The 20,323-nt window shown below is 39.3% G+C and overlaps 2 pseudogenes; both read right to left on the reverse strand.

Moving 5' to 3' along the window:
* Positions 1 to 9,041: 9,041 nt before the first annotated feature.
* LOC124973530 (protein FAM3A-like) lies at positions 9,042 to 11,304 on the reverse strand (annotated as a pseudogene).
* Positions 11,305 to 18,413: 7,109 nt separating this feature from the next.
* On the reverse strand, positions 18,414 to 19,340 carry LOC124973531 (olfactory receptor 14C36-like; annotated as a pseudogene).
* Between the last annotated feature and the right edge of the window lie 983 nt (positions 19,341 to 20,323).

Below are 20,323 nucleotides of genomic sequence, written 5' to 3' on the forward strand. Positions count from 1 at the left end.
TTCTCTTTCTGAAGATTCATCGCTTGTGTATAAAAATGCCTTAGATTTATGTGCATTGATCTTATATCCCGCTACTTTACTGAATTCACTTATGAGATCTAAAAGTTTTCTGGTGGAATTTCCTGATTCCTCTAAGTATACAATCATATCATCAGGAAATAGGGATAGTTTCAGTTCTTCTTTTCCTATTCGTGTCCCTTTAATTTCTTTGGTCTGTCTAATTGCTCTGGCTAGAGTTTCAAGGACGATATTGAATAGAAGTGGTGAAAGAGGGCATCCCTGCCTTGTTCCAGTTTTTAGAGGGAATGCTTTCAGTTTTTCACCATTTAGAATGATATTAGCCATGGGCTTAGCGTAGATGGCCTTTACAATGTTAAGGAATGTTCCCACTATCCCTATTTTTTCTAGTGTTTTGAGCATGAAGGGGTGCTGTATTTTATCAAATGCTTTTTCTGCATCTATCAAAATAATCATGTGATTCTTGACTTTAAGTCTATTGATATGGTGAATGACATTTATTGATTTCCTGATGTTGAACCAACCTTGCATCCCTGGGATGAAACCCACTTGATCATGGTGCACTATCTTTTTAATATGCTTTTGTATGCGATTTTTAATTTCTTTGGCCTCTCTGATTGCTTTGGCTAGTGTTTCAAGGACAATGTTGAACAGAAGTGATGAAAGAGCACATCTCTCTTGTTCCAGTTTTCAGAGGTAATGCTTTCAGTTTTTCTCCATTTAGAGTGATGTTGTCCATGGGTTTAGCATAGATAGCCAGTAAAATGTTGAGGTATGTTCCTACTGTCCTTATTTTTATTAGTGTTTTGAGCATAAAGGGGTGCTGTATTTTATCAATGCTTTCTCAGCCTCTATTGAAATAATCATTTGATTCTTAACTTTAAGTCTGTTGATGTGATGAATTACATTTATTGATTTCCAGATGTTGAATCAACCTTGCATCCTTTGGATAAAACCCACTTGATCATGGCGCATATCTTTTTAATATGTTTTTCTATGTGATTTGCTAGGATTTTGTTAAGGACTTTTTCATCTAGGTTCATCAGGGATATTACTCTAATGTTTTCTTTCCTCAATGTATCTTTGTGTGGTTTGGTATCAGAGTGATAATAGCTTCATAGGATGAGTTTGGAAAGCTTCCCTTCTTTTCTATTTCATGGGATACTTCGCTGAGTACTGGAATGAGTTCTTCCTTGAAGGTATTGTAGAACTTGGCTGAGAATCCAGCTGGTTCTGGGCTTTTCTTGATTGGTAGGCTTTTGATGGCTTCTATTTTGATACTTGAAATTGATATGTTTAAATTGTGTATTTCTCTAGAAATGTGTCGATGTCTTTGAGATTTTCTATTTTGTTGTAGTATAGATTTTCAAAGTAACTTCTAATGATATGTAATTCAATGGTGTCTGTCATGATATTTCCTTTTTCATCACAAATTATAGCAATTTGAGTTTTCTCTCTCCTTCTCTTCATTAGTGTGGCTAAGAGTTTATCACTTTTGTTTGCTTTTTCTAAGAACCAACTATGTGTTTCATCAATATTCTGAATTGATTCACTTGTTTCAATTTCATTGATTTCAGCTCTAATTTTAATTATTTCCTGTCTTCTACTACTTTTAATGTTGATCTGTTCTTCTTTTTCAAGGGCTTTGAGATGTAATATTAGGTCATTTAGTTGCTGGTTTTTTATTCTTTTAATGTATGAACTCAATGCAATGAACTTTCCTCTTAGGACTGCTTTCAGAGTGTCCCAGAGATTTTGATATGTTGTGTCATTGTTCTCATTTATCTCTAAGAATTTTTCTATTTCCTCCCTGATGTATTCTGTTATCATTGTATCATTCAATAGCATATTTAGTCTCCAGGTGTTAGAGATATTTTGTTTTTTATTTTATCATTGAATTCTAATTATATTCTATTATGATCTATTAGAATACAAGGTAGTATCTCTATTTTTTGATACTTACTAATGGCTGCCTTGTGGCATAGCATATTGTCTATTTTGCAGAAGGATAAAAGAGTTGCTGAGAAGAAAGTTTATTCACTTGATGATGAATGAAATACTCTATATATGTCTGTTAATTCTAAATCACTGATTGTATTATTTAATTCTATAGTTTCTTTGTTTAGTTTTTGTTTGAAGGATCTGTCCAGCAGTAACAGTGGTGTGTTAAAGTCACCCAGTATTACTGTGTTGCAGTCTATATTTTCTCTGGAATTGAGAAAGGATTTGTTTGATGTACATGGATGCACCATAGTTTGGGGCATAAATATTTACAATCATTATTTCTTGCTGATTTATGGTTCTCTTAAGCAGTATGAAATGTCCTTCTTTATCCCTTCTGCCTAACTTAGGTTTGATGTCCACTTTATTTGACATGAGGATGGAGACCCCTGCTTTTTTATTGAGTCGTGTGCGTAGGTTTTTTTCCCATCCTTTCACCTTCAGTCTGTGGATCTCTTTTTCTATGAGATGAGTCTCTTGAAGGCAGGCTGTTGTTGGGTCTTTCTTTTTAATTCAATCTGCTAGTCTATGTTTATTAATGAGTTTAGACCATTAATATCCAGTGTTATTATTGAGATATGATTTGGGCTTAATTTTGGTTTTTAACTTGGCTTAGTTTCTCCTTTGAATAGATTTTCCTTTAAGGTAGTTTCTCCCTTTGCTGACTTACATTGTTGTTTACACTTCCTCCTCATAAAATAGTTTGCTGAGAATGTTTTGTAGTGTAGGCTTTCTATTTGTAAATTCTTTCAACTTTTGTTTATTGAGGAAAGATATTATTTCATCTTCAAATCTGAAGGTTAGTTTTTCTGGGATTAAGATTCTTGGTTGGCATCCATGTTCTTTCAGACCCTTCTAGCTTTTAGGGTCTGGGCTGAGAAATCTGCTGATATCAGTATTGGTTTTTCCCTGTATGTAATCTGATGCTTTTCTCTCACAGTCTTTAAAATCTTATATTTATTTCATATGTGAGGTATTTTCTTTATAATGTGCCTTGTTGTGGATCTGTTGTAATTTTGTATATGTGGTATTCTGTAAGCTTCTTGTTTTTGATTTTCCATTTCATTCTTCATGTTTGGGAAATTTTTTGATATTATTTTGTTGAACAGATTGTTCATTCCTTTGATTTGTATCTCTGTGCCTTCTTCAATTCTGATAATTCTTAAATTTCAACTTTTCATGGTATACTTGATTTCTTACAATCTTTTCATTTTGGTCAACTTTATTTTCAAGATTAATTCTTTTGTCTTCATCATCTTAGATTCTGTTTTCCATGAGATTTATTCTTTTCTTGATGCTTTGTATTGAGTTATTTGGTTTATTGTTTTATTCATTTCAAGTATTTCTGTTTTTTTTTCAGAATCTCTATCTTTTTATTGAAATGGTCTTTTGCTTCCTGATTTTGCCTTTTTAAGTGTTTATTGGAGTGATCATGCATTGCCTGCACTTTCTCTTATCTCATTCTTTGCTTCATGGAGCATTTCAATTATATACATTCTAAACTCATTTTCTGTCATTTCTACTGCCATATCATCATTGGATTCTATCACAATAGCATCTTGGTTTTTAAGGGACAATTTCTTCCACTGTTTTTTCATGTTGTTCCTGTATCTTCCCCTCTAGCAGTGAAGATCTGAGGTATTGCAACTTCCTCCCTGTAGGCTTAATGTGACCCTGCAGGTTTCCAACACCTCTACTTAGAGGGGGAGATCAATATTAGCAACACCCAAAGCAGTCAATATAGCCCTTAACCAGAGAGCCCCCATGAAGGCACTAACAGTATTGTAATAAACAGGATGAGTTTGATTTTTATCTACAGTATAACCAATAGGCTTGCAATGAGCACTACAATTTCTAATGAGGGGTGTAGGATGTAACTGTTAATGGAATAAGAAGTGAGTATACAGAAGTACAATATCAAGGGAAGATTGAGAGCGGGATCTAAAGAAGTTGGTCTTTAGCATGAGAAAATGGAGAAAGAGACTCAGAGGAAACAGGTAAATTAAAGAAAAATAGAATGAGAAAAAAATAAAAATTAAAAATTAAAAAAATCTATAGTACACAGTCATCCACCACTCAGACCTCCCAGTCCTCAGTATCTCGATGTGAGCATGGTACCTGTCAAAAAACCGCCAGTCTCTTGCAGGCATCTCAGGGCAGGAACCACCCCTCCAAAAGAGGGTGGCCACACCCTTAGTGATAATTCAAAATGCATGCACCAGCCTCCAAACATGCTGTGGAGCCAGAGTACAGGTGTCGAGTCCATCAGTGGTGGGCAGGCAGTCAAGATCTGACTTGGAAGCCCAAAATTATCTTTTATGATTTGGAATTTACTGTATTGATTGTGATATTGTATAAACATTTTTTTCTCATTTTTTTATACAGGTACTTCTAGTAACTTGACATTGAGCAAATGTCAGTTATAAGTAATGATTAGCATGGCATATGCCAGCAAGGATACTAAAACGTTTTGAGAGAAATAACTTGTGTGAGATGATGAGCTGCCACAAACTGGACACAGGGGTGCATTCCTGCATTTCTAGGGGTTGGGGAGGTTGAAGAATGAGGATCTCACATTGGAAGCCAGGCTCAGCAACTTAGGGAGGTCCTGAGAAACTTGGAAAGACCCTGTTTTCTGTGATAAAACTGAAATAGGGCTGGGGATGCACCCTCCTGTTAAATCTCTGCTAAAAACAACAACAACAAAGATGGTCACAAGTACAGATAGGAGTTTACTTTATGAACTCCAGTCTACTGAGAGAAGTTGTGAAATTGACATATGTCGGATACTGAGACCAGACAATTACAGTCCATCTTGTCATCATTATCAGGCATGATTTTTTAGCATAATCATTGCAGAAGTAAGGTGTGGGGAAGGAAAACACTCAAAAGCTGACTTGTAACTCAGACCCGAGGAATGGTTCCTGACACTGGGTCCCTCCTGGACATAATCAGACCAGCAACCTTAACAGCTGGGAAATGCAGGGTGCTCTTCTCCAGGGGATGGATTTGACTTGTGGGACACAAGGAATGTAAGCTTTGTTTTCTGCTTTCTTCATGGATGAGGAGATTTTTTTCCTTCCTAATATTCCTGAAGGAGAATAATATTGTTGTGATTCTTTCTACATTTTTTAATATATATAGTAATTATTTAATATATAATAATATTGTGATTTTCTACATTTTCTACATTTTTTATAATTTTTAGAAATTATTTAGGATTTGATTTTATATGTTTTTAAGTAATTAAGTGGACTCAATTATGCAGCACAGTGCTTATGAATGACACTGCTCTGAAAAAGAGCAGATTATGTGACTCTATGTTCTCTCCATGTTTTATTTGTAAAGTTTTCCTCTGTGACAGACACAAGAACTGTGATGTATTTGAAGAAACTTTGATATTTATATCCACAAATGAATTACAAAATGCAATGAAATATATTTACACATTTAAATGCAGTGACAAAGTTATACATTTTATGAAGTAACTGTAGCATAATATGGTAAATGACAAAAAATTATTTTATAAAATAAGTGAACTAATAATGTAAATGTAGGGTAGGCAGATAACTTATAAAACCCAGATCAGAAGTGCATTCGATTTCATTTAAATCCACTCACTGAAATTAGGATAATGCCAAAATGAATTTTTATCATTTCCCTGTCTTTGTACTATTGCTCCTCACAGCTTCTTTATCTGTTTGTTTCTGAGACTGTAGATGAGAGAATTCAAGAAGGGAGAAGGCATGGTATTAAAGGCAGAGGGAACCATGTCCTGGAGTGTGTCAGGGTTACTGAAGGCCTCAGTTACACATGTGCGATGGAACTAAGGAAGAGGGACACCATGACATGTGAAGGGTGCAGGTGGCAAAGCCCTTCACTGAGGTTCTCATGGGAAATTTCAGAACAGTAGGAAATATGGGAATATATAACATGGCAATAAAATAATGCAACCACCACACACAAACCCCACAGAAACAAGAACAAGGATCACGTTGCTGGTTGTGGCCGAGCCAAAGAGACTCAGCAGAAAGGGAACATCACAGAAAAACTGTTGGACCACGTTTGACTGGCAGAAGGACAGTCAGAATGTGTTCCCAGTGTGCACACCTGCATACACCAGGCCACTGAGCAGGAAGCCAGGGTCATGTGGACACAAAACTGAGGGTTCATAATGGTAGGGTACTGGAAGGGTTGGCAGATGGCCACATAGTGATCCCAGGCATGATGGTGAGAAACAGAAGTTCAACACATTCACAAAAAATGACCAAGAAGATCTGGGTTGCATATCCTGTCACTGAAATGGCCCTATTGCCAGTGAGAGAGTTGACACAGGCTTTTGGGACAGTGATGGAAATGAAGCACATGTCCAAGATGGACAGGTTCCTGAGGAAGAAGTACATGGGTGTGTGCAGGTTCTGGTCAGCAGAGGTGACAGTGATGATGAGAAGGTTCCCTAACAAGGTACCCAGGCAGGTCAGTGTGAATACCATGAAATAGAGGAAACTCAGTTTCCAGACATGAGGAGAGACCAGGAGGAGAAATTTTGTTACTATGGTGGATTTGGCCATGTTCTGGAATGATAAAGTCATAAAAGAGAGGAAACAAATCATGATTAATGCAATTAGAGTACAAATTCATGTACAGAGTGTTTTCTTGTATTTTGGAATTGCTTTCTCCACAGAGGAAAGGTCATTCTCTGTTTTCTGATTATTTAATCATTTCTAAGCAGAGTGCACCTCCCAGGGCAGGTGTGGAGGTCTGCAGCCCAGGGTCTGGGTGTGACCTGCAGGGTTGTCCTCAGCTGCTCCATCATGCCTCCCGTGACCTCCTGAATCTCCCATGCAGACACTTGCAGGGTCTGCTCAACTCCGCTCCTGCATGACTACATTTTTGATAGTGTGTTCTTCAATGCTCTGTAATTTAGTTACCTTCATTATCTTCCATGGACCACAACTGACATTATATACTATCTAGTCAGTGTTAATACAGTTTTTCCTTACTGTTTTTACTCATGGGATTGGATTCCTTTTTATGTAAGATAATTTGCCTTTGCTTGCTTACACTTTACATTATCATCCATTCTTCTCAAATGCATCATGGCAGCAGCTCAGATCAGCTCATTCCTGAGTCAACTACATTGTCATTTTCTCTGCCGTTTGCAGACCTAGGTTCTGCTCAGCACCTGGTCAGGCTAAACACACTCACCCTTGAAAAAGAGATCTTCCTTTTGAGCCTGCCTGGGCTCCTCTGTAAATGTGTGTCTTCCCCAGGGTCAGGGGTGGGTGACTAATTGGAGGCAGATTGCTGTTAAGTACACAGTGAGGGTGAAGTTCAAGGGGTCCTACAGAGTCTACCTGTAATCTGTTTCTTGTCTCCATCCCCCATTCCTTCCTGACACAAAGCTCTCCATACTCCTGAGTGACATCTTTGTTCACACCTGAAAGACTCCCTTTTCTACTACGACGTAATATTTTATTTTTCCCATAAGCATTTATTGGACCTGAAAGGAGGCTCAAATGCAACTTTTGCTCTGAAACTTTCTTCATTTTTCTAAGTTTTCCACTTTTGTATTTTGATTAAAAATCACCATAGCATAAAAATTGCAGTTCATCAGTACATGTCACCCTCCAAAATACTAGTGCATGTACTTGAATTTTGCACCATGTAATATTCATTTTTTTACAAGTTTAGTAGTAATTACATAACTTCCTGCAAAGTAGTTATTAAACAAATATATGGTAACACTAACTAGTAATGTGGACTGACTTTATTTTACTGATTTACCAATGAATAGCACCCAAGTAGACATTGGACCCCCAGACTTGTAACATACACAGTGAATGCTGATCTGAAATAATTCAAGAAAACATCTCCCACCCCCATGCCTTTGCAAGGCAAGATCTAAAACAGTGGTCACTCAAAAAATATTTAATGTAATTTTTTTTTTAATTCTCTGAGATCGTAGAGTACTGCTCCATCCTAATGTGTACCATGACAAAATAAGTACAGGAACCATCTCCTAATTTCTGTAGAGAACCTCAGTCAATCTCAGTAGGCTTCAGATCTACAGTTTCTTCAGGAAGATAGATTTTTTTAAAGTAACAAACCTGCTTTAGTCCATATATTGGCACCACAATAATTTCAGTGGGACTCGGGACTGCCTCCACATTAGGGGATGAGAAATGCGTACTGAAAATTCCCTTGCACAAACAGTTAGAAGAAGGTAAAACAACACAAAGTTCAGGTGAAAATGGGAGGCAGGGAAATTCATGTGGGGAGAGGTGAGCAAGTCCTAATGCAGGAACATGAGGAGGGACTGCCCAAGGGTTTCCTTCGAGAGAGGAGAAAGCTGAGCCTTTCCACATCTCATATTTTTCTTGATAGTGGTTTTTTTGGTGGGGCATCAATTTATTAAGAAGTCACCTAGAAGATGGGCCCTTTGACAAACCACCCATTGCCATGTGCTGCATTAGGGGCTGTGACCAGGCTCTGGCTCCCTCACTACCCAAGGCCAGTCTGCCCCAAGAGGACCCTCTCCTGCTGAGAGTGAGGCTGGAGGCAGTCAGGCATGTGGAAGTGGGCACTAGGTTTGGCTCACTGAAGCACTCACACTGTAAGCAAGTTTGGACCACAAGATAGTGAGTGGGTCCAGCAGGGAGAGGTTCTGGAAGATGCCCAACCTGTGAAGTGGCTGCTACAGTGAGAAGGATGGGCACCGAGAGCCTCTGCAGCCAGGGCTCTTGGAAATGTGGAAGGAGAGGCCAGGAGTAGAGGAAGAAAGGGCAGAGTGGGAGCTGACTGTGGGGCCAGCTTTAGGAAAAGGACATGGGTACCTGGGCTCCTAGGACAAAGTACGATGGCCAGCTCCACCATCTCCATCACCTTGGGGACTTGTGGTCACTGCCTCAGAGCCCTGCTGTGTTGGGGCTGGGGACACCTCCTGCTTGGGCAGGGGCAAGGCTCGACCCTGTGCTGGCATCAGGCAGCCTCCCTCAGCCTGGTCCTGGTGCATGGCTGTGCTATCTGGCCACGATTCTCTGTGGGATGCAGCCTTCCATCCCCAGTGCCTCAGGCCAGCCCTCGTGCTTGTTGGTGTGCTTACTGTTCTTCACGTGCTGCTTGAAGGGACTGCTGTTCTGCACACCCTGGGCCCCCACAAACACCCAGTTGTCATGGAAAGCTAGCTCCTTGGCATTCCTGCTGCCCAGCTCACTGAAAAGCTTCCTGGTCTCTTCATTCATCTTGGTGACTGGGTCATTACAGGATGCCACACATACCAAGGTGCCTTCATGCAGTGGCCGAATGATCTTCAACAGATCATTGACATCTCCAGTCCACATGTCGGAGGCACGGGCCTCAATGAGCTCACAGCTGACGCCATTCACCAGGGCAATATTCAGCCCAGGGCCCACGTTGTCCTTGACAGGGCTCATGAGCATCCTGTCCTCAAGGCAGATCTTGGGTTCAATGACGTTGGCAGCCCCACTGACCATGCAGAAGGCCAGGTGCTCCTCAGGACATGGCTGGGGCAGGCCACACTTGTACTTGCAGGCCCCTGGTCTGCAGTCACAGAACTTTCTGAGTTGTTGAGGAATTGCTGGATGCAAGGAAATCCACTGCCAGGCCCACCCAGGAGATCCTGACTACCATCCAGGTGAGACACACAGTGACAACTAGGGCCACGATGTGAAGTGGGCCTGCCAACCTTATGTCCACTTCTCCTGCTGGGTTGGGACCACCGGCAGGTGCACTGTTGGAGGCCAGTGTGCTCTGGCTGTGGGGAAATATGGGCCAGGTCAGGGAATGCCTTGTTGGGCTGAAGCCCAGCTCAACCCAGCCAGGAGAGGGAGCTCCACAGAACAACCCAGCAGGTCCCCCAGTGGCCACCGGGGGAGCAGCCAATAGGGTTTAAATAAGGACATGAATGAGAAATAAAGCATTTCAAAACTGCAAAGAATTATTTGGGTTGGAATAAAAAGTATTATTTATTTTTTAAATCACAATTTTTCAGTTTAAAATTTATTAATCACTATAATTAATTACACCACAGAAAAATATTATGGTGACATTCATATATATGTGATATTGAATAATTTATTTTGTACAGTTATTGATATATTTGAATGTGTATCATTTATACAGATAAGTTCCTATCTACCTACATATCACCTATCAAGTATTTTTCATGTTATATTTCTTTCTTAATTTGAGTGTATTTATTTGCCTTCTCTGGAATTTCTGTACAGACTATTTTGTGCATTTTCTACATATATTGTAAGAATAATTTGAAAACAAGAATTTTAAAGCAGTAGGAGGCAGGATGGAGAACTATCACATACTTTATATGCATACACTTCAGATGTCCCCAATGGTCCCTGTGTTCCTATAGTACCCCCGGCTGTCACAGCAATTATCATAAAGCAGTTTTATGGACTCTCTGGTCTTGCTGTGCTCTTCACAGAATTAATCAATCATTTCCTGGGCTAGCTGACTCTTTGGATGAGATTGCAATTTGCTGAGGAGAATAAATGTGAGGCTCAGACATGCTTTTGGACTCTAACTGCCAAGTACTCACTCCTGAGTGTTGCTTGTTCTCAACATGGAACAGAAGTGAGTCTCTCCTTGGTTCTCCCATCTCTGCCTTGGTTTCACTCACCCTGTGTCTGCAGTCAGGGTGGATCTGTCCAGCCAGCACAGTGCCATGTGGGATGTGGGGAGCTCAGTCTCCTCGGCTTTGTGTAAACCTGGTGCCTTGCCAGTGGGAGTAGGACCCCTGGGCACCCAGAGCTCAATCTGCAATGTACTCATTTTAATTTCTGGGTATGCCATTTCAACTTTGGATTCACCTTCACAGTTTTTCCTGTTACCCTGTCAGGACCACAGACCCTGCCAGTTTGCCTGGCCTGTCAGGTCTTTTTTTGAGACAATGGTGGAAAACTCCATGACCCATTAACTTGAGCACCCTGCATTCCTGCAGAGCCAGCACAATGTAAATAATGTTAATATCACCTCTCTGGGAGGCGGGGTGCAGCTGCCCCTGAGCCCGCTATCCCAGAGGTGTTTTCTTGGCTACCACCAGGGGCAAATGCAGATCACTTTTCTGGGCCCTGCTGTCACAGGCACAGCTGCCATGGCCCAGAGGTTTTGTCTTGCAGCTCACCTGTCCCCAGATGCTGCTGCCACAGGTGCCAGAGGTCTTTTTTCCAGGTGCTGCTGCTGATGTTGATGCCAATGCTCAGAGGTCTGCTGCCCTAGACGCTGCCTCAGAAGCCCGGCTGCCATCTACACTGCTGTCACCTCTGCTGCTACTGTTGACACTGCTGCTGCCAAAGCTGTTGCTGCTCCCAGGAGATCTCCTCTCTGGGTGCTGCTGCAGCTGCAGGCACAGCTGACTCTGCTGCCAGGTCTGCCAATCCCCCTACCTGCTGCCAATGCCCCTGCCTATAGCTGCTGCTGAACCCCCCACCAGCTGCCACTGACTCCTGCCACTACCACTTCTACCACTGCCCAGAGGTCTGCTGCCAGGGAGACTCAAGGTTTGGTCACATGTGGCCACATCCACTTTGAGATGTCAGCCAAAGCCTGGGGTTTGTTTGGGGTTCCAATGGGTTTGCTGCCACTGCCATCTTTGGGCACAATTGCCCCTGCATGGGGACACTGGAAAGGACCACGAGACTGAACCGGGGATCTCCTCCTGGGAGTGTGGGTTACCACCATCTAGGTACTGTCTCTCAGGATTGCTCACCCCTGATGGTCTCTCTCCAAACTCCAGTGGCATTGAGATCTTGGAATTGCAACATGACTGAACACAGGACATATGAGGCCCAGATTGGTGAGATAGTGACTGGGTCTGCCAAGACCCTGTCTGGGCCAGGAAGTCTTGTGGGAAGTCAGAGACAGGAGTAAGAAGCTTTTGGATGCTGGTATAGACACTTGCTCAACTTTCCACTGACATTTATTTTATTATTACTTTTTCTTCTCTGCCACCTTTGTTCAAATTTAGAGCACATTTTTTGTGCATCAGTTTGTTTAAGATGGTGATATATGCATAGTCTGTTGCACTTCTGCTGTACATGCTTATATTTTTAATTTTTTCTCTTCACATGTGTTCTTCCTCTCAGTTGTCTGCCTTCCTAGATTCCCCTTCTACCTTTTCTCCACCTAAGAGCCAATGACTGTTGATTCCTCTTCCAATCCTCCTGTGGATTTTTGCTTATGGCTTCTCTCTTTCTCACTCATGAACACCATGTCCTACACTGTTTCTGTTCTTTCTTTGTCCACTATTTGAGATTGCAAATCCATTTAGCAAATTTACTGTTTTTATTGTGAACAGTCAACTCATCAATGCTGTTTATAGCAAAAGGGCAGTGGACACCTTGCTGGAGCTATTAGATTTGAGATGTAAATTGTTTGCACTGGGTGCTGTTGATATTGGTCTCCCTCTTAGAGGCAGGGTACATGACTTCTTCAGTGACAATATAGGTCTACAGGGTAGAAGCTGAATTGCCTCAGATCTATACAACTAGATGGGAAAACACACAGGCAACATAAAAAAACAAGGAAACAAAGGCCACAAACAAATCAAGCTAGCCCCAATAAGAGAAGCCACTGACAAAACAGAAGAAATGTCCAAGAAGGAGTTTAGAATGTACATAGTTAATCTGATCTGTGAAGTAAAGGATGGTATAAAGAGTAAAACTGAAGAGAAAATACAGGAAGTGAAAGATCATTTGAATAAAGAGTTAGAGATTGTGAAAACACAAAACAAGCAGGAATCCTTGAAATGAAGGAATGACTAAATCAAATTATAAATTCAAAGGAAAGAATCACCAACAGGCAAGACCATTTGGAAGAGAGAACCTCAGACCATGAAGACAAAATATTTAATATTGAAAATAATGTTGACCAGGCAGAGAAGATGGTATGAATCCATGAACAGAAATTCCAAGAATTATGGAATAACATAAAAATTTGAAATTTAAGAATTATTGGGATAGAAGAAGGAACAAACAAAAGGAATGCACAATCTTTTCAATGACATATCAAAAAATTTCCTAAACCTAAAGAATGAAATGAAAAATCAAATACAGGAGACTTGCAGGACCCCTAATATCCCAAACTGCAGCAGAACAACACCAAGACACATTATAATGAAAATGACTAAAATACAAAATAAGAATGAAACCTTGAAGGCCATGAGAGAAAAAAGGAAATTACATATAGGGGAAAACCAATTTGGATCTCAACTGATTTCTCAACCCAGACCCTCAAACTAGGAGGTCATGGGACAACATATTTCAAACTTCAAGAGAAAATGGATGCCACCCAAGAATTTTATATCTATCAAAATTAAGCTTCAGATTTGAAGATGAAATAAAAACATTGCATGATGAAGAAAAGTTGAAGGAATTGACAGTTAAAAAACCTGCCCTTTTGAACCTTCTCAACAAAATATTCCATGAGGATGAAGTGAAACAAAAAGTGAAAACCAGCAAAGGGAAGAATTACATGAAAGGTATAGTTAAAGGAGAAACTAAATTAAATTAAAAGCCAGAAATAAACCAAAATGACTTGGTATATGAGTCACATCTCAGTAATAACCTTGGCTATTAATGGCCTAAGCTTATCAACCAAAGGACATACACTGGTAGATTGTATTAAAAAACAAGACCCAACAATATTCTGTCTCCAAGAGTCACCTCATAGGCAAAGACATTCACAGACTGAAGATGAAAGAATGGGAAAACCCTATCACTCATATGGATTGCTTACACACGCAGGGGGTATATCCTCATATAAGATAAAGTGAGCTTCAAGCCAAAGTTAACCAGAAGGGACAAAGAAGGTCATTTCATTCTACTGAAGGGAATTATACAACAGCAAGACATAACAAGTGTAAATTTTTATGCCCCCAAAATGGAGCACCTATGCACATCAAACGAACACTTCTCAGTTTCAAGAATCAAATAGATCACAACACAATAATACTGGGTGACTTTAACATACCTCTCTCACTACTGGACAGCTCCTCTAAACAAAAACTAAATAAAGAAACTATAGAAATATATAACACAATAAATAGTTTAGATTTAACAGACATATACAGAATATTTCATTCATCAAAGAGTGAATAAAGATTGACATAAATCCTTCTCTAAAACAGACCATATCTTATGGCACAAAGCAACACTTGCACTAGAAAAAGAAGAAAAAATAAATGCCAAAAACAGGAAATAATTAAAATAAGAGCTTGAAAACAATGAAATTAAAAGTGTCAATTGAAAAGATTGAGAAAACAAAAGTTGGTTCTTTGAAAAAAAATCAATAAAATTGATAAACCCCTCACAACACTAACAAAGAGAAAAATAGAGAAAACCCAAATTGTTAAAATACATGATGAAAAAGGAAATATCACAACAGACACCATTGAAATACAGAAGATAATTAGAAACTATCATGAAAATTTATGCTTCAACAAAATAGAAAATATTGAAGATATTGACCAATTTCTAGAGTCATATGACCTACCTAAATTGAATAAGGAGGTCATACAAGTTTTAAACAGAACAATTCCAAGTAATGGAATAGAAAGTGCCATTAAGAGCCTACCAGTTAATAAAAACATAGGACCAGACATATTCTCAGTCAAGTTCTACAAGACCTTCAAAGAAGAATTAGCATCAATACTCCTCAAATTATTCCATGAAGTAGAGAAGGAGGGAACCCTTTCGAACTCATACTATGAGGCTAATGTCACTCTGATACCTAAACCAGACAAAGACACATCAAGGAAAGAAACCTTCAGGCCAATATCCATAATGAACATAGATGCTAAAATTCTCAATAAAATTCTGGAAAATTCTATGAAAACATATTAAGAAGAAAGTGCAGGGCTGGACTTGTGACTCAGTGGTATCATGTGCATTCCTATACATCAGTAATGAATCCACCGAAAGAGAAATAAAGAACACTACCACATTCACAACTGCCTCAAAAAAAAAAAAAGTACTCTACAATGAGAACTAAAGAACACTAAAGAAAGAAATGCTCCTGGATAGGCAATATTGATATTGTCAGAATGGCTATAGTACCAAAATTTACACAAACTTAATGCAATTCCTTTTAAAATCCCAATGACATTTTTCATGGAACAAGAGAAAGTAATCAAGAAAATTCATTTGTAAAAATAAGAGAACCAGAATGGCCGAAGAAAAACTTAGCAAGAAGAGTGAAGCAGCAGGAGTTCGTCACAATACCAGACCTCAAACTATGCTACAGAATTATCGTTATTAAAACAGGATGGTATTGGCACAGAAACAGACATGTAGACCAATGGTACAGAATAGACACACAGAGACAAACCCACATAAATACAGGTATCTCACACTAGACAAAGGTGCCAAACACATTCACTGGAGAAAAGATAGCTTATTCAACAAATGGGAGTGGAAGAAAAATAGAAACCCACATGAAATAAAATGAAATTAAACACTTATCTCTCACTCTGCATGAAACTCAGCTCACTGTGGATGAGAGATTTAGGCACTACAACAGAGACCCTGTGACTACTACATGGAAAAGCAGGCCCAAGTCTTCACCATGTGGGCCTAGGTCCTGACTTCCTTAACAAGATCCCTAAAGCCCAAGAGGTTAAATCAAGAATCAATAAATGGGACAGATGCAAACTAAAAAGCTTCTTTTCAGCAAAAGAAACAAAAATAATGTGAAGAAAGATTTTACAGATTGGGAGAAAATCTTTACTTTATGCACTGCAGATAAAGCATTAATCTCTAGGATATATGAAGAACTCAAAAAATTTAACACAAAAAAACCTAAAAACACAATCAATAAATGGGCTAAGGAAATGAACAGACACTTCACAGAAGATACACAATCTATCAATGAATATATGAAAAAATGTTCACCATCTCTAGCAATTAGAGAAATGCAAATTAAAACTATCCTAAGACTTCATCTCACTCCAGTTAGAATGGCAATTATCAAGAATACAAGCAACAATAAATGTTGGTGAGAATGGGTAGAAAAAGGTACACTCATACGTTGCTGGTGGGAATGCAAAAAGGCGCAACCTTTATGGAAAGCAGTGTGGAGATTCCTCAGATCTTGGAATGGAATCATGATTTCACTCATTATTCCACTCCTTAGTTTATACCCAAAGGATTTAAAATCAGCTTACTACAGTAATCCAGTCACATCAATTTTATAGCAGTTCAATTTACAATAGCTAAACCATGGAAACAACCTAGATGCCCTTTGACAAATGAATGGATAAAGAAAATGTGGTATATATATGCAATGGAATATTACTCAGCTCTAAAGAAGAACGAAATTCTGGAATTTGCTGTTAAATGGATGGAGTTAGAGAATATCATGCTAAGTGAAATAAACCAAACTCAAAAAAACCAAAGGTCAAATGTTTACTCTGATATGTGGATGTTAATTCACAATAAAGGAGTGGATAGGGAAGAATAGAGTTACATTATATTAGGTAGTGGGGAGTGAAGGAAGGGGAGGGGGTATGGGGAAGGAATGATAGTACAGGGAAACAGACATTATTACATCATGTGCATGTATGACTGCATGACCAATGTGATCCTGCAATATGTATAATCAGAAAAAAGAGAGATTAGACTCTATTTATGAATAATCTATCAAAATGTATAAATGCATTCTATTGTCATGTACAATTAATTAGAACAAATTAAATTAAATTTAAAAAATAATGTTAATGTCTTCTGCCAGGTGACACCATAGTTTGATCCCTGAAATTACTGCCATGTGGTTTCTGAATGTCTTCATTGCTGAGCATGGTAAAACAACTTCTTGGACCCCTGTGCAAGCAGGGTGGCCCCAAGACACTTCTCAAGAGAATTTTCCCTTCTACATCCTTCAGTGTTTAATAAGTGTGGTCTTTCAAATTCTTTAGCTGTCCTCAATCTCTTTTCTATTGTGTCTTTTTGAAATACTTGGCATCTCTTAAGGGACTAAAGTGGGTTTGTCACCACACCTTTCTTGGCCTCAGTTTTTTAAATGAACACTTTAAAATCTTATCAAATCTGTGTTTTAATTCTACTAATATAAATAACTGCTCTTTTTACAAAGCTATATGTCTCTGTCATTGATATAAATATTCTAAAGTTTTTATTAAACTTGGAAAAGTCTGATGGTTCTGACATAATGTTGTCTATCATGAATATCACCTCGAAACACTTAATAGATTAAGTTACTGTATTGTCTTGTTGGTGGTTAAACTCTCATCAAATTTGTAACTATGGGCTGTGTTAAGTCTTTGTCTTTTGCAATTTTGATTCTACAAAGCACTGACAAACCTAATCACAGAAAAGCTCTAACAAGTACTCTTAAATATAGTTTCCTCATGAGCACAGACCTATTATTCAAAAAGCTGTGTTTCCAATATATATCTTTGATAGAATTGATATTACCATGAAAAAATTGTTTTCTTGGTTCATGACTAATACACAAAGTAAATGTTTTTACTAAATTTTGCAAAAGTTCTATACCACACCCACATACTTTACAGGGCTTTTTTGCATTATTTGACACAAAATGTGAGATACCATGAAGTCCTTACATCTATATTTCCTTTTTTCATCTCCTTTGCCACCATGCTTTCAAAAAAAAATAAGTAAAATGTCTGAAAATATTCATCAAAGTGACTCATCTCCATTGGACTGGTGGTTGTAATTCTCGTCATCATTATCAGGCATGACTCATTATCTTAATCACTAGAGAAGCAAGATATGTGGGAGGAAAAACCGCAGGAAGCTGACCTATAGTTCATCCCAGAAGTTTGGTCCCCCCACAGTGGGTCACTCCTGGACAATAAAAGATTGGCAGCTGTCACAGGTGGGGAAACCCAGGTTGCTCTTCCCCGGGGGATGGATTTGGATGTCAGGACATGAGGGTTGTAACCTGTGTTCTCTCTTTCCTTCATGGACAAGGAGAATCTTCCTTTGTCATGTTCCAAATACAGAGTAATATTACTGTGATTTTTTCTACATTTTTGGATAAAAATTCTTTAGGATTTTTTTGTAAAGTTTTCCTCTCTGACAATATTTGATATAGGAACTGTGAAATATTCAACAGAACATTAATATATATAACTGCAAATGATTTCAGAATATATAATGGATTAGATTTATACATTAGAATGCATTGATAAAATTACACCTTTTATGAAGGATTCATGGGAATAATATGGTAAATCATATAATTATTTAATAAAATAACTGAGTTTCCAATAAAGAGACTTTGTGGTAGGCAGTGTAACTTGTAAACTCCACATAAGAGCACTTGATCTCATCTAACTCCACCCAGTGAAATTAGGATGATGCTGAAATTCATCTTTATCATTTCCCTGAGAACATCTCTCTTCCTATTACTCTCCTCACAGCTTCCTTTACCTGTTGTTCCAGAGGCTGTAGATGATAGGATTCAAGAAGGGAGGAATCATGGTGTAACAGGCAGAGAGAAGCATGTCCTGGTGTATGTCAGAGGTTGCTGAAGGTCTCAGGTACACACCTGTGCCAGAACTGAGGAAGATGGACACCACGAGGATGTGAGGGATGCAGGTGGAGAAGGCTTTGCTCAGGGCTCTGGTGGGAGCTGAAGCACAGTAGAAAATATGCGTATATATGACATGACAATAAAAGTAAAGCAACCACCACACACAAACAGCACAGAAACAAGAAGGACCATGTTGCTGGTGGTGTCAGAGCAGGAGAGCCTCAGCAGAGAGGGGATATCACAGAAGAACTGATGGACCTCATTTGAGTGGCAGAAGGACAGCCAGAAGGTGTTTCCAGTGTGCACACCTGCATACACCAGGCCATTGAGCAGGGAAGCCAGGGTCATGCAAACACAAAACTGAGGGTTCATGATGATGGGGTACTGGATGGGCTGACAGATGGCCACATAGTGGTCAAAGGCCATATGGAGAGAAACAGCATCTCCACACATGCACAAAAAATGACCAAGAAGATCTGGATTACACAACCAGACACTGAAATAGTCCTGTTACCAGTGAGAGAGTTGACACAGGCACTGGGGACAGTGGTGGAAATGTAGCACATGTCCAAGATGGACAGGTTTCTGAGGAAGAAGTACATGGGCATATGCAGGTTCTGGTCAGCAGTGGTGACAGTGACGATGAGCAGGTTCCCTAACAAAGTACTCAGATAGGTCAGTAGGAATACTGTGAAATAGAGGACTCTCATATTCCAGCCATCAGGAGAGCCCAGGAGGAGAAATTCAGTAACCCTGGTGGAATTGGTCATGTACTGGAAGTTCTGGTTGTGTGGAATGATAAAGTCATAAGAGAGAGGAAACAAATCATGATTAATGCAATTAGAGTACAAATTCATGTCCACAGTGTTTCTTGAATTTTTAGTTGCTTTACCTGCATAGGAAAGGTCACTCCTGATTTTCTGATTATTTAGTCATCTCTGAGCAGAGTGCAATCCCTAGGGCAGGTGTGGAGGTCTGAAAGCCCGGAATCTGGGTGTGACCTACAGGGTTGTCCTCAGCTCCTCCATCATGCCTCCCTTGACCTCTTGAGACTCCCATGCAGACACTTGCAGGGGCTGCTCACCTCTTCTCCTGCATGACCACTTTTCTCACAGTGTTCTTTAATGATTTGTGATTTAGTTAACTTCTGTCTCTTCCATAAATACAATTTCACCATTATTTTGCCATTTTCTCCACACTTACATAATTCTAATTATGATTAACAATGCAAATGCATTTTTTTATATTTATGTAGGAATATATCTATTGTTGGAGTATTCATCACAATGATCATGAAAAATTTTACTCATTAGGAAACAGTCTGTAACAATCAACGTTTCCCTTCCCAGGGCTGTAGGTACAGTGTTGAGGAATCAGAGCTGACATGACTGCACCTGGACTGTGCTTCAGGTGCCCACCTTTCCTGTGGTTCTCCCAGGACCTGGGTGGTGCTGCCTCAGGTCACACACTCAGCCCTCCAGTTTCAGCTCCCACTGGGGCTCTCTTTTCATCTCCAATAAATGAATTATATGTCAGAAATCAGCCCAGGTGACATTTTCCTAAACTTTTAATTTTACCTTAATATTTTTACTTTGTGTTCAGCACCATGAAGTGGAAGTTTCCTTTGTTCACACAAGAGTTTGTATTTCCATTGTTGACACATTCCATTATATTTCTTTCTTCTCAATGGCATCATAAATATACAAAAGAGATACTGACTGCATATCATAAAAGGGATTTTTAGCTCATAGGT

This window comes from Sciurus carolinensis (assembly GCF_902686445.1).
Source record: "Sciurus carolinensis chromosome 19 unlocalized genomic scaffold, mSciCar1.2 SUPER_34, whole genome shotgun sequence".
NCBI classification, from domain to species: Eukaryota; Metazoa; Chordata; class Mammalia; order Rodentia; family Sciuridae; genus Sciurus; species Sciurus carolinensis.